The sequence below is a fragment of the Gossypium hirsutum genome, chromosome D08, assembly GCF_007990345.1.
Source record: "Gossypium hirsutum isolate 1008001.06 chromosome D08, Gossypium_hirsutum_v2.1, whole genome shotgun sequence".
In the NCBI taxonomy this organism is placed as follows: Eukaryota; Viridiplantae; Streptophyta; class Magnoliopsida; order Malvales; family Malvaceae; genus Gossypium; species Gossypium hirsutum.
This window is the reverse complement of record NC_053444.1, coordinates 57,294,507-57,311,565: the sequence shown is the minus strand read 5'-3', so window position 1 is coordinate 57,311,565 and position 17,059 is coordinate 57,294,507.

Genomic DNA, 17,059 nt, shown 5'->3' with positions numbered 1-17,059 from the left:
AGAATGTCTTGGTTGTGAATTGGTAGTTTTGGTAGCAAATAGATGAGATTGATAAGTGGCATACATGTTAAGTTTTAGGCACAAAGATGCATATATGTGTTTGACCATTTAGGTAGATTTTGGAGACATATTTGGCATGTAATTAAGTGGTCAGTTGAGGTGCCTATAAGTATCATGGTTGTATGTGGTATTATAACATGTTATGAGCTTGATATTGGTTGGTTTTGAATGTCTAATTATGTCTTGTTTATATGCAAATTATTGTGTTTAGGTTGGTACCATTTTAGGTGAGAAATATGGCCTGAAAAATGGTCTATTTTTGTCCACATGGCCTAGCGCACGGGCGTGCGGTTTGGCCGTGTGACCCAAGTCAATGAGTTACACGGGTACAGACATAGGCTGGGATACGGTCATGTGTCCTTATTTCGAATGCCCACGCAGTCTGACCACACGGGCGTATGTCCCCTACACTTTAAAAAAATTCAATATTTTTTGAAAATTTCTTGAGTACTCGGTTTAGTCTCGCTTTGTTTTTTATGTTTATTTTGGGCCTCGAGGGCTCGTATTAGGACTATATGATTGATTATGAATGTTTTTTTTACTTAAATGTGAGATGAACATGAAATGTCTGTTTGTTTGATTGTAAGTCTGGGAAGCCTATCAAATCAAGAAGAAGCTAAGCTTTCAGGCAAGGGAGGTATTGGTATCAGAGCTACGGTTTAGTCAATTCTCGAACTAATGTAGTGTATATGAGTCTAGTTATACATGTCATTATATAACATGTGATAGTGTAATATCTCCTGATAGTTTTCAAATCATGTTTTCGTATAGTAATAGATTCTAACCGAGCAAACTTCGATGATGTAGAAAGAAATGCGTCAGCCTCCGTTCGTGGAGTAGCATCATCTGAATCGAAACCCGTATCTGAGGGTTGTAGAGGAGAAGTTAAAGAAGTCTTTTTCCAAATGATGAACGAATGGTTCACTGAGTTTGTCCAAACTAATCCGGCTACTCAGCAACCTCCACCTCTACCTTTTCCCCAACCAGTTCCCATAACTCCTTAAGTCAACAGGAAAAAAGTCAACAAGAAAATCGTATCATTCATCATCAAAGAAATCGAAAGATTTCCATAATTGTTCGACCGCTTCAGTAGGGTGTCCTAATAGAGATCGTGGAAAGCAACACGCAAGTTTAAAATTCAAACTACTTCATAGTAAGCATTGGTAGTGTTAAGGCCAAGAGACTTAAGTGTCCACGGTGTGGTAGGCGACATTTTGGTGAATATCGGATGAATGACAGAGCCTGTTTCAGATGTGGCTCACAGGAGCATTTTATTTGGGACTGTCCTGAGTTACCTAAAAAAAACTTCAAACTACTCAACCTAGCAATACAGCTGCAAAAGGGAGACCACCCCGAAATACTAGAAACATAAGTGGTAGCTGAGGTGCAACGAAGGATTTTATCATGAGATCCGAGGCATGGGCGCTAGCCAAAGCTGATGCCATTCGCGCTCGCGAAGACACATCGGCACCAGATTTATCACCTGTACTTTTTCTCTCTATAACACTAATGTAACTGCTTTGATTGATCCAAGATCAACCCATTCTTATGTATGTATGAATTTAGTATCTAGTAATAGTTTACCTGTTGAGTCCATTGAATTCGTGGTTAAAGTATCAAACCCATTCTTATGTCCTAATTGATAAAGTTTGTAAGAATTATCCTTTGATGACTCGAGATGACAGTTTTCTGGTCGATTTGATGCTTTTATCGTTTAATGAATTCGATGTGATTTTTGGCATGGATTGACTGACTTTGCATGATGCTGTTGTAAACTGTAGACGAAAGATTATTGTATTAAAATGTCAAAACAGTGAGACTCTTTGTATCAAAACAAATAATTCGAGTGGGTTGCCTATTGTGATATCGGCTATGCTAGTACAGAAATATGTGAGAAAAGGTTGTAGTGCTTGCCTTGCATACGTACTGGATACTAAAGTGTCTGAATCAAATATTGAATTAGTGCCAGTAGTTTGTGAATATCCAGATGTGTTTCCAAAAGAGTTCCTCAGGTTGCCACTGATCAAAGAGGTCGAATTTACCATTGAGTTAGTATCGGAACATCACTGATATCGATAGCTCCGTACAGAATGACTTTTACAGAGTTGAAAGAGTTGAAAGCTCAGTTGCAAGATTTAACAGATAGAGGTTTTGCACGACTGAGTTTCTTGCCATGGGGTGCACCAATCCTATTCGTAAAGAAGAAAGATGGATCACTGAGATTGTGTATTAATTATCGACAACTCAACAAAGTTACGATCAAGAATAAGTATCCATTGCCACGAATTCCTGATTTGTTTGATCAGTTGAAAGGTGCAACGATATTTTCGAAGATTGATTTATGATCCGATTATTATCAATTGCGGGTTAAAGATTCGAATGTGCCAAAAATTGCGTTCAGCACAAGGTATGAATATTATGAATTTCTTGTGATGCTGTTTGGGTTAACTAACGCCCCTGCAGTATTTATGGATTTGATGAATAGAATCCTCAGACCGTATTTAGACAGATTTATGGTTGTATTCATTGATGATATCTTAATATATTCCCGAGATGAGTCTGAGCATGCTGAGCATTTGAAAATTTTGTTATAAACTTTGTGAGATAAACAACTATTTGCTAAATTCAGCAAATGCGAGTTTTGGCTCCGAGAAGCTGGATTTTTAGGACACATTGTATCAGCGTATGGCATCAGAGTTGATCCGAGTAAGATTTCAACAGTTGGTGATTGAAAACCACCAAGAAACATATTTGAAATCAGAAGTTTTCTGGAATTAGCTGGCTATTATCGAATATTTGTAAAAGGGTTTTTGATAATAGCTACACCGATGACGTGATTATTACAGAAAGATGTGAAGTTTGAGTGGTCTGATAAATGCCAACAAAGTTTTAACCAGTTGAAAGCACTATTAACCGAAGCACCAGTTCTGGTTCAGCCTGAGTCGGGTAAAGAATTTGCAATTTTCAGTGGTGCGTCATTAAATGGTTTGGGATGTGTTTTAATGCAAGAAGAAAAAGTGAAAAGAATTATCCGACACATGACTTAGAGTTGGCTGCTATTGTGTTTGCATTGAAAATTTGACAACACCATTTTTTTAGTGAAAAATGCCACATATTTACCGATCACAAGAGTTTGAAGTATCTAATGTCACAGAAAGATCTGAATCTAAGGTAGCATAAATGACTCGAACTATTGAAAGATTATGAGTTAGTGATTAACTATCATCTGGGAAAGGCAACTGTAGTCGCGGATGCTTTGAGTGGAAAATCTTTGTTTGTTTTACAAGCGATGAATACGCGATTGGCCTTGTCTGACGACGGCTCGATATTAGCTAAGTTAAAAGCTAAACCGATGTTTCTACAGCAAATCTACGAAGCTAAAAAATGTGATAATGATTTGCAAGCTAAGCTAGTACAGTGTGAGTCGACTTCTGATTCTGAATTTCAAGTCAGACCCGATGACTGTTTATTGTTCCAAGGTAGAGTTTGTGTACCGAAGAATCTAGAGCTTATACAAAATATTTTGCACGAAGCTCATAGTGGTAGCTTGTCTGTTCATCCGGGGAGTAATAAAATGTACTGTGATTTGAGACAGATGTACTGGTGGTTGGGTATGAAACGCGACATTTCTGACTGTGTCCAAATGTTTAATTTTTCAACAGGTCAAAGGAGAACATCAAGTGCCTTCAAAACTATTATAGCTAGTGATGATACTAGAGTGGAAATAAGATAAAATTACGATGGATTTCGTATCGAGGTTACCCCTATCTCCAAAAAAAAAAAGATGCTATCTGAGTGATCGTTTGACGAAGTCTGCATATTTTACTCTGATATGTACAGACTTCTCACTTGACAAATTAGTTGAGTTGTATATTTTTGAGATTGTCAGATTACATGGAGTGTCTGTCTCTATTATTTCGGATAGAGATCCTCAGTTTACATCACGATTGTGGAAGAAGTTACAAGAGGCTTTGGGTACACGGCTGCATTTTAACACTGTATTTCACCCTCAAACCGATGGTCAATCAGAGAGATTGATTCAGATTCTTGAAGATATGCTTCGCTGCTGTATTTTAGAGTTTAAATGCAACTGGGAAAAATATTTACTGTTGGTTGAATTCGCGTATAATAATAGTTTTTAGCCGAGCATAAAAATGGCACTGTATGAAGCTTTACATGGTCGTAAATGTCGAACTCCATTATACTGGACCCAGCTTAATGAGAAAAAGATACACGGGGTTGATTTGATCAGAGAGATTGAAGAGAAAGTGATAATGATTCATGACATTTTGAAAGCCGCTTCAAATCAACAGAAATCTTATGCAGATTTGAAACGTAAAGATATTGAATTTCAGATCGACAATAGAGTGCTTCTGAAAGTATCACTATGGAAGAGGATTCTTCAATTTGGTCGCAAAGGGAAATTGAGTCTGTGATTTATTGGGACGTATGAGATTATTGAGAGAATAGGGCCAGTGGCATATCAACTTGAATTACCGTCAGAGTTGAAAAAGATTCATAATGTATTTCATGTATCTATATTGCGACGGTACATATCAGACCCTTCACATATAATTTCTCCGACACAGGTTGAGATTCAACCCCACACGTCGTGTAATGAAGAACCAATCAGAATTTCGGCACGAAAGATTAAAGAGTTAAGAAACAAAAACATAGTCTTAGTGAAGGTTTTATGGCAACGTCATGGGATTAAGAAGGCTACTTGAGACCTCGAGGAAACTATAAGAAAACAATACCTTAACTTATTTTCTTGTAAGATTTTCGGGGACGAAAATTTCAAAAGGGGGAGAGTTGTAACTGCCCATTTTTAGTGAAATTAGAATAGTGGTTTTGGGACCACAAGTCTAAGGTCAAAAAATTTATTTTAATATTATTTTGCAATCTACAGCGTGATAGTATTATAGCATAAAAATTTCGTTAAGAAATTTTAACATTTACATGTTTAATTTGATGAAAAGGACTCAATTGCGTAAAGTGCAAAAGTTGTATTCTACTAGCAAAAGGTATTAAATAGCTATAGAAATTTAAAGCGTAGGTCCTTATATGGTAATTAGACCGTTAATTGAGTTAGTGGATGTGCATGACTTGGTAATTGAGCAATTTTTAAAGTTAAGTAAGGGTAATTTGATAATTAAGTAATTAAAGATAAAAATAAAATAAAAGACAAAACCATCATCTTTTTTGTATATGCATGAACCAAAAATTGTCAACAAGGAAGATCCATGGAAACTTGAAAGTTTTTCCTAAGCAAATCTTTTTCATGTAAGTGAAAACTTATCCCGTTTTTAATGATTTTTATGTTTTTGGGATAGTTGTTAAAAATGACATGTCTTTAGGGGTTATTATGTTTTGGGTGATGGTCTCGTACGTCCTACCAATGGTTGAGTTTTTGGCATGTGTTGCGGTTACTTTACCGCTTGTGTGAGCAGCACCGTGTAGCTATGTCTTGACTGACAGCTCGTGTGAGTAGACCCAATTATGGCTCGATAGAGAGCATTGATATGAGATATGAGATCATAGTGTTTTTGACCACATGTTGGCACATAGTGTGCGAGATACCTGCGTATCTGATAGTATTCCAAATGGTTCAACGAGCACAGTGTTGTTACGAGGATTATATGAGTTCTATATGAACTGGTACACGTATTTATGTGAAATACGAGAAGTGGTATATATTTGACATATGAATATATGGCTAACATGGTTGATGATTATGTGTTAGGCTTTTGGGCCAAAATGCAGTTGTTTTATACCTTAATTTTACTTACCTAAATTTTGGTTGAATGGTAAGTTGTATTTTTAGTTATACGAACTTACTAAGCTTAATTGCTTACTCTGTTTTATTTTTCATGTTTTATAGTGGTTCAGAAGATCGTTAGGATTGGAAGTTGTCGGATTATTGCATCACACTATCAAACGCTTATTTTGGTACCTTTGACAATATATTTTGGTTAAATGGCATGTATAGGTCATTTTGGCTCATGGTAGCATATATGTTTTGTTGTGTTTTAGCCATTTTAATTGGCTTGTATTGTGGACATACCTTTTGTTATGTAAATAGGTAAATAGCCTTATTGTATGTGGTAAATGGTTGCCATGTGAATGCCTTGGCTGTGAATTGGTATTTTGGGTACCAAATAGATTAGATTGATAAGTGGCATACATGTTAAGTGTTAGGCACAAAGATGAATATATATGTTTGACCATTTAGATAGAGTTTGGAGACATATTTGGGATGTAATTAAGTGGTCAATTAAGGTGCCTATAAGTATCATGGTTGTATGTGGTATTATAACATGTTGTGAGCTTGATATTGATTGGTTTTGAATGTCTAATTATGTCTTGTTTATATGCAAATTATTGTGTTTAGGTTGGTACAATTTTATGTGAGAAATATGACTTAGAAAATGGTCTATTTTTGTCCTCACCAGCATAGATACGGGCGTGTGTCTCTGTAACACCCCTAACCTGTCTCCCTCGCCGAATTAGGGTTACGAGGCATTACCGAACAAACACAACCATTTTTTTTCAACCAAACTGATCACAACATGAAAATTTAATTACTTTCGCATAGCTATTATAATTTACAATCAAAATGTAATTAACATCGTACTCAAACCTATACATGCCATAAGATTAAGTTCAAATATTTAACAAAATACCAAAATAAGTCGATAGTGTAATGGACTATGCTGATGATCCCCGAGCTCGTAACGCGTCTCCAAAATCTATAAAATCAAATGGACGAAAACAAACAAAGTAAGCTTTTATAGCTTAGTAAGTCTATAGCATAACAACAAAAATATATATATAGACTCATTTGAATTTATACCTGAATACATAGCTAATACATACATTCGAATATATATATACATATTCATCATATACATTTAAATGAGTACATTTATATATATATATATCCCAATTGCATACATAAATAATTATCAAACACATAGGCTCGACTTATATGTATTTAACAACCGCATATACCTAATGTACATATGCCTTTGTTATTTGTATACATCAAATGCATACAATTATGTTTAACCAAAGCAAAACCGGAATGTAGATGTATACTCACCAAGCATATAAAAACCTAATGTTTATGTATTCATCGATTTCATATAACCAAAATCATAGATATAACAATTGCATATTTTCACATAATTTAAATAGATTCATCGGCACTTAGCCTGCTAGGTTTTAAAACCTGATTCAGTACACCGGCTTTTAGCCTGCTAGACCTATAGTCCGAAATGTATCACCGGCATTAAGCCTGCTAGACGTAAAGTCTGAATTATTTCACCAGCATCAAGCCTGCTAGACGTAAAGTCTGTATTACATTCGATCACTTTATAATGATCCAAATTAATAAATTCATATCTTCACTTCCATTTAAGAACTTTTACATGAACATACATACATAATCGAAACTTTCACATACATTTATAAATTTCATACTTAAATTCATTACAATAACATATACACATACTCTTGTATAATCAAACTTCATATAAGCTTATATAAATGTCCTACCTAAATTCAATAAAAGGACATATATATATGTAAACATGCTCATTCGAGTACAGCATATACAAATAAATTATAACTCACATATATATATGTATATACCTATTCGAAACTATACATATACAATTATAACTTACATATTTTTAATCCAATCCATGAGTTTATACTTGTATATACGTATATATATATATATTCGAGTATTATACATAATATATATATACATTTCTTTGTCTAAATTCAAGACTTAATCATGTATTCACATATATAAATTTGATCTATCTTATGTATATATATAACTTTCTTACCTAATTTCAAGAAAAGAAATTTATATATATTCATGCTTATTCGAACATCACCTATTCTTGATTACATTTCATATCTTCATTTCAAACCATGAATTTATACAAGATCATACTAGTATATTCGAATATTATATATATATAAAATCTACACTTCAAAATTTATTCAACTAATATACTTTCAATTATAACTTAACATAAAATACAATTAGTATGCATGTATAAATATTAACTTAAAAATTTTTAGTTGCTAATAGACTTACCTCGGATATCAGCAAACACGATCGACTATTTGATTACTTTCGTTTTTCCCCGATCCAAATTCGTTTTCTTCGTTTCTTGATCTAAACATAATCAAATTTAACCTTTTTATTCATAAAAACATTCAATTAAGTCCAAAAATACATAAATGGGAAAATTACCATTTTGCCCCTAATATTTTGCACTTTTTGCAATTTAGCCCTTTTTGCACAAAACACAAAATACACAAAATTTGCCCATACTACACAAGGGCCGAATATTCATGGTTCTCATACAAGTCCACACATTTCATTTATTTCACATTTTAGTCCCTCAAAAATTTATTTTCACAATTTAGCCCTAAATACTCAAATTCATCAAAAATCCCAAGACAAAACATGTTAATCTAAGACATATCTTCCATTGTTCATCATCAAACATCACAAAACACAAATATTCATCAATGGAATAACTCAAAATATTCATTAAAATCAGAAATTCAAGCATGGGTCGGGTAGTATTCAAAGCAACGATATCAAAAACGTAAAAATCATCAAAAACCGAAGCAAAAACATACCTTAATTAGACCTAAAGATAGCCGAACTTTGTTGTTCTATTTTCCTTTCTTTTTCTTTTCTATATTCGGCCAAGATGAAGAACATGGCCCTTTTAATTTGTTATATTAAACATATATTAGCTTTATTTTTAATTTACTATATTAACCTTTACATATATATATAACATATATAATAAGGTTACATTAGTCCTTTGCCACCCACTAACTTACATAGTGGACTATTTGCATAATAAAACCTCTAAGTTATAAAGACAACAACAATTAAGTGCTTTTATAATTAACCCCTAAATTTTCATTTTACGCGATTAAGCCCTTTTATTAAATCGGACACTTAAACGACGAAATTAAAACACGAAAATTTCACACAATCAAATGCACACAAAATAAACACGCAAAATAATATTAATAATATTTTTCTAATTCAGATTTGTGGTCTCAAAACCACTGTTCCGATTAGGGTCAAAACCGGGTTGTTACAACTCTCCCCCCTTTAGGGATTTTCGTCCCCGAAAATTCTTACCGGTGAACAGGTTTGGATAACGCTCTTTCATCGTATCTTCTGACTCCCAAGTTGCTTCTTCAACTCCATGTTTATGCCACAATACTTTAACTAACGGAATTTTCTTATTCCGTAATTCTTTGATCTCACGAGCCAGAATGCTAATCGGTTCTTCTTCATATGACATATCAGAGTTAATTTCAATCTCTGTCGGACTAATTACATGTGAAGGGTCAGATCGGTATCTCCTGAGCATCGAAACATGAAATACATTGTGAATCTTTTCTAATTCAGGTGGTAACATCAATATATAAGCAACCGGTCCGACACGCTCTATAATCTCATACGGTCCGATGAATCTTGGACTCAATTTGCCTTTACGATCGAATCTGAGTATTTTCTTCCACGGTGATACTTTCAAAAACACTTTGTCCCCGATCTGAAATTCTATATCCTTTCTTTTCAAATCCGCATAAGATTTCTGACGGTCCGATGCTGATTTCAGACTATCCCGAATCACTTTCACTTTCTGTTCGGTCTCTTTAATCAAATCAACCCCGTGTATCTTATTTTCACTGAGCTCGGTCCATTACAATGGTGTACGACATTTACGACCGTACAAAGCTTCGTAATGTGCCATTTTGATACTAGATTGAAAGCTATTATTATAAGCAAATTCAATCAAAGGTAAGTATCGTTCCCACGTACCTTCAAACTCGAGAATGCAACATCTCAACATGTCCTCAAGTATCTGAATGATTCGCTCAAATTGACCATCTGTTTGCAGATGAAAAGCTGTGCTAAAATGTAGTTTCGTACCTAAAGCATCTTGTAATTTCTTCCAAAACCTCTGTCCGAAATAATAGAAATAGGCACTCCGTGCAATCTCACAATCTGAGAAATGTACAATTCAGCAAGTTTATCAAGTGAATAATCAATTCGAACCGGAACAAAGTGAGCCGATTTTGTCAATCTATCAACAACAACCCAAATTGCATCTTTCTTGCTAGGTGTTAACGGTAAACCGGATACAAAATCTATCGTAACTCTGTCCCATTTCCATTCAGGTATCATGATCGGCTGAAGCAACCCAGATGGTACCTGATGCTCGGCTTTAACTTGCTGACAAATTAAAAATTTCGAAACAAAGTCAGAAATGTCTCGTTTCATACCATGCCACCAATAGTGCTGTTTCAGATCGTTATACATTTTTGTACTTCCCGGATGAACAGAAAATCGGCTATTATGAGCTTCATTCAAAATCATCTGTATTAACTTTGAATTTCTCGGAACACATAATCGATTTCTGAATCTCAAACAATCCTCAGCATCAACTAGAAATTCTGAATCAACATTTAAGTCACACTGAGCTCGTTTTGCAAGTAAATCATTATCGACCTTCTGGGCTTCACAAATCTGTTGAACAAATAACAGTTTTGCTTTCAACTCAGCTACTATCGCACCATCATCAGACATAACCATATGTGCGTTCATTGCACTCAAAGCAAACAGTGATTTTCGACTTAGGGCATCAGCAACAACATTAGCCTTTCCCGGATGATAGTCAATCACAAGCTCGTAATCTTTCAGCAATTCTAACCATCGACGCTGTCTCAAATTTAGATTTTTTTGAGTCATCAAATATTTCAGGCTTTTGTGATCGGAATAAACATGACATCTTTCGCCATACAGATAGTGACGCCATATTTTTAACGCAAATACAATAGCAGCCAATTCCAGATCATGCGTCGGATAGTTCTTTTCATGCGGCTTTAACTATCTCGAGGCATAGGCTACAACTTTGCCTTCCTGCATCAAAACGCAGCCCAAACCATTTAAAGATGCATCACTATAGATAACAAACTCTTTACCCGATTCGGGTTGAACTAGGACTGGAGCTTCGGTCAAAAGAACTTTCAACTGATCAAAGCTTTTCTGACACTTTTCTGACCACTTAAACTTAACGTCTTTTTGTAGTAGCTTTGTCATCGGGGTCGCAATCATAGAGAACCCTTTCACAAAACGTCTATAATAGCCAGCAAGCCCCAGAAAGCTAAGAACTTCCAAAATATTCCTCGGAGGTTTCCAATCAAGTATAGCTGAAATTTTACTCAGATCAACCCGAATACCCGATGCTGATACAACATGGCCCAAAAAACTGACTTCACGTAACCAGAATTCACATTTACTAAACTTTGCATACAACTGCTTATCTCGAAAAGTTTGTAACACAAATCTCAGATGTTCGGCATGCTCGTTTTCGTCACGAGAGTAGATCAAAATGTCATCAATAAATACTACCACAAACCGATCCAGATACTTCCTAAAGATCTGATTCATCAAATCCATGAAAATAGCAGGTGCATTAGTAAGTCTGAAAGGCATAACAAGAAACTCATAATGTCCGTACCTCGTTCGGAAAGTAGTCTTTGGCACATCAGAGTCTTTAACTCGCAACTGATAGTAGCCTGATCTCATATCTATCTTCGAAAACACAGTAGCCCCTTTCAACTGATCGAACAAATCATCAATCCGTGGTAACGGATACTTATTCTTTATAGTCACCTTATTGAGTTGTCGGTAATCAATGCACATTCTCATCGTTCCGTCTTTCTTTCTCACAAATAGAACTGGTGTACCCCAATGAGAGAAACTCGGTCGTGCAAAACCTTTATCAGTTAACTCTTACAACTGTACTTTCAATTCTTTTAATTCGGTAGGTGCCATACGGTACGGAGCTATCGAGATTAGAGTCGTCCCTGGTACTAACTCAATACCAAACTCTACCTCTCGAATAGGTGGCAAACCCGGTAATTCTTCGGGAAACACATCTGAATACTCTCACACTACTGGCACAGATTCAATCTTCCTTTCGGTCACTTTACTATCAAGAACAAATGCAAGGTAAGCTTTACAACCTTTTCTTACATACTTTCGAGCCGACATCGAGGATATTATTGTTGGTAAATCATTCAGATCATTAGATTCAATCCGAATAATCTCATTATTCTGACACCGTAGATCAATAGTTTTCCGTTTGCAGTTTACTATAGCATCATGCAGAGTTAACCAATCCATACCCAGAATTATATCAAACTCGTCGAATGGTAACAACATCAAATCAGCCAGAAAACATAAATCTCGAATCATCAACGGACAATTCTTTCACACTTTGTCAACCAAAACACACCGGCCCAGGGGGTTCGATACTTTAATTACAAACTCAGTAGACTCAACAGGCAAAGTCTTACTGAATACTAAAGTCTCACACACATAAGAATGAGTCGAACCAGGATCAATCAATGCAATAACATTAGTATCATAAAGAGTGAAAGTACCAGTAATAACATCTGGAGAAGAAGCCTCCTCCCGAACACGGATGGCATATGCTCTGGCTGGTGCACGAGCCTCAGATCGATCTGCCGTGTCCTTTGTTCCTCTCTGACTGCCACTTACATTACTCAAATACCTCGGCGGTCTACCTCGTACTGGCACATTACTCGGTCTGGTATTCTGCACAGTGTTTTGCTCAGCTACCATTGGACACTCTCGAATGAAATGATCCTTTGAACCGCACTTAAAGCAAGACCGATCATGTAATCTGCAATCTCCAGGATGCCATTTCCCACAATGCTTGCACTCTGATCTATTTTGTCGAACACTACCAACACTAGCAACTTAAGTAGCTCGTGAACTCACAGGGGGTCGATCTCGATCATACTTAGGAAAACCTGCAGTAGCTTTAGATCAGCTATGATCCTCTTGGGATTTCCTTGAGGTCGACTGGAACGATTTACTGAATGATCTTTTACGAGAATCTCGAGCTTCATAGTCAGCTTTCCTCTTCTCTTTCCCGAGCTCCTCAGCTTTACAAGCTCGTTCAACAAGTACCACGAACTCTTTTATCTCAAGTATACCAACTAACAGTTTAGTATCTTCATTCAGCCCATCTTCAAATCTTTTACACATGATAGCTTCAGTCGAAACACATTTTCGAGCATATCTATTGAGTCTCACAAATTTCCGCTCATATTCTGTCACTGTCATACGACCCTGTTTCAATTCAAGAAATTCCTTACGCTTCTGATCAATGAATCCCTGGCTAATGTATTTCTTACGGAACTCAATCTGAAAGAATTCCCAGGTCACTCGCTCTTTCGGAACCACCGATACTAGTGTATTCCACCAGTGATATGCAGTGTCTCGTAGCAAAGATATGGCACATTTCAAGCACTCATCAGGGGTGCAAGATAACTCATCAAACACTCGAATAGTAGTATCAAGCCAGAATTCAGCTCGTTCAGCATCATCATCATCAGTAGCTCTGAACTCTTCGGCCCCGTGTTTTCGAATTTTGTCAACCGGAGGCTTAAGTAATCTCATCGGATCACTTACTTGGGGTATAACAGGAACCGAAGGTGGATTAGTCGGGGGTGGAGGTTGTTGTGTAACCGGATTAGTTCGGACATATTGAGTAAACCAGTCATTCATCATTTGGTAGAAGGCTTGTTTAGCCTCTCCCTCCTGGTTACTCGAGGTCGGTCGAGAATCTACCGGCTCTGTCCCTTGTACGGGAGCAGGCGCTATACTCTCAACATCATCGGCTACGGCTCGATCAGGATCCATTACTATACGAAAACACATTTTTAGACATCAGCAGTCATCACATTATCTCGATATAAAAAATATGGCATGTATAGCTAGACTCATACATGCTACGTTAGTCGAAGAATCGACTAAACCGTAGCTCTGATATCAATAAAATGTAACACCCCTAACCCGTCTCCGTCGCCGAATTAGGGTTACGAGGCATTACCGAACAAACACAACCATTTTTTTTTCAACCAAACTGATCACAACATGAAAATTTAATTACTTTTGCATAGCTATTATAATTTACAATCAAAATGTAATTAACATCGTACTCAAACCTATACATGCCATAAGATTAAGTTCAAATATTTAACAAAATACCAAAAGAAGTCGATAGTGTAATGGACTATGCTGATGATCCCTGAGCTCGTAACGCGTCTCCAAAATCTATAAAATCAAATGGACGAAAACAAACAAAGTAAGCTTTTATAGCTTAGTAAATCTATAGCATAACAACAAAAATATATATATAGACTCATTTGAATTTATACCTGAATACATAGCTAATACATACATTCGAATATATATATACATATTCGAATACATAGCTAATACATACATTCGAATATATATATATACATATTCATCATATACATTTAAATGAGTACATTTATATATATATATATAAATATCTCAATTGCATACATAAATAATTATCAAACACATAGGCTCGACTTATATGTATTTAACAACCGCATATACCTAATGTACATATGCCTTTGTTATTTGTATACATCAAATGCATACAATTATGTTTAACCAAAGCAAAACCGGAATGTAGATGTATACTCACCAAGCATATAAAAACCTAATGTTTATGTATTCATCGATTTCATATAACCAAAATCATAGATATAACAATTGTATATTTTCACATAATTTAAATAGATTCATCGGCACTTAGCCTGCTAGGTTTTAAAACCTGATTCAGTACACCGGCTTTTAGCCTGCTAGACCTATAGTCCGAAATGTATCACCGGCATTAAGCCTGCTAGACGTAAAGTCTGAATTATTTCACCAGCATCAAGCCTGCTAGACGTAAAGTCTGTATTACATTCGATCACTTTATAATGATCCAAATTAATAAATTCATATCTTCACTTCCATTTAAGAACTTTTACATGAACATACATACATAATCGAAACTTTCACATACATTTATAAATTTCATACTTAAATTCATTACAATAACATATACACATACTCTTGTATAATCAAACTTCATATAAGCTTATATAAATGTCCTACCTAAATTCAATAAAAGGACATATATATATATGTAAACATGCTCATTCGAGTACAGCATATACAAATAAATTATAACTCACATATATATATATGTATATACCTATTCGAAACTATACATATACAATTATAAGTTACATATTTTTAATCCAATCCATGAGTTTATACTTGTATATACGTATATATATATTCGAGTATTATACATAATATATATATACATATCTTTGTCTAAATTCAAGACTTAATCATGTATTCACATATATAAATTTGATCTATCTTATGTATATATATAACTTTCTTACCTAATTTCAAGAAAAGAAATTTATATATATATTCATGCTTATTCGAACATCACCTATTCTTGATTACATTTCATATCTTCATTTCAAACCATGAATTTATACAAGATCATACTAGTGTATTCGAATATTATATATATATAAAATCTACACTTCAAAATTTATTCAACTAATATACTTTCAATTATAACTTAACATAAAATACAATTAGTATGCATGTATAAATATTAACTTAAAAATTTTTAGTTGCTAATAGACTTACCTCGGATATCAGCAGACACGATCGACTATTCGATTACTTTCGTTTTTCCCCGATCCAAATTCGTTTTCTTCGTTTCTTGATCTAAACATAATCAAATTTAACCTTTTTATTCATAAAAACATTCAATTAAGTCCAAAAATACATAAATGGGAAAATTACCATTTTGCCCCTAATATTTTGCACTTTTTGCAATTTAGCCCTTTTTGCACAAAACACAAAATACACAAAATTTGCCCATACTACACAAGGGCCGAATATTCATGGTTCTCATACAAGTCCACACATTGCATTTATTTCACATTTTAGTCCCTCAAAAATTTATTTTCACAATTTAGCCCTAAATACTCAAATTCATCAAAAATCCCAAGACAAAACATGTTAATCTAAGACATATCTTCCATTATTCATCATCAAACATCACAAAACACAAATATTCATCAATGGAATAACTCAAAATATTCATTAAAATCAGAAATTCAAGCATGGGTCGGGTAGTATTCAAAGCAACGATATCAAAAACGTAAAAATCATCAAAAACCGAAGCAAAAACATACCTTAATTAGACCTAAAGATAGCCGAACTTTGTTGTTCTATTTTCCTTTCTTTTTCTTTTCTATATTCGGCCAAGATGAAGAACATGGCCCTTTTAATTTGTTATATTAAACATATATTAGCTTTATTTTTAATTTACTATATTAACCTTTACATATATATATAACATATATAAAAAGGTTACATTAGTCCTTTGCCACCCACTAACTTACATAGTGGACTATTTGCATAATAAAACCTCTAAGTTATAAAGACAACAACAATTAAGTGCTTTTATAATTAACCCCTAAATTTTCATTTTACGCGATTAAGCCCTTTTATTAAATCGGACACTTAAACGACGAAATTAAAACACGAAAATTTCACACAATCAAATGCACACAAAATAAACACGCAAAATAATATTAATAATATTTTTCTAATTCGGATTTGTGGTCCCGAAACCACTGTTCCGATTAGGGTCAAAACCGGGTGTTACAGTCTCAACCATGTGTGACACACGACCAAGTGACACGGTCGTGTGTCCCCTGTAATTTCTAAATGAAGAAAGTTTGTAGCTTAACACAACCTAGCACACGGACGTGTGGCTTGACCGTGTGGCACAAGTCAGTATACCCTTTAATTAGCACACGGGCGTGGGAGGCCATTTCGAAGGGTACACGGTCTGGCACACGAGCGTGTGGTCTGGCCATGTGACCTAAGTCAGTGAGTTACATGGGTACAGACACAAGCTGGGACACGACCATGTGTCCTTATTTCGAATGCCTACACGGCCTGACCACACGGGTGTGTCACTTTAAAAATTTTCAATATTTTTTGAAA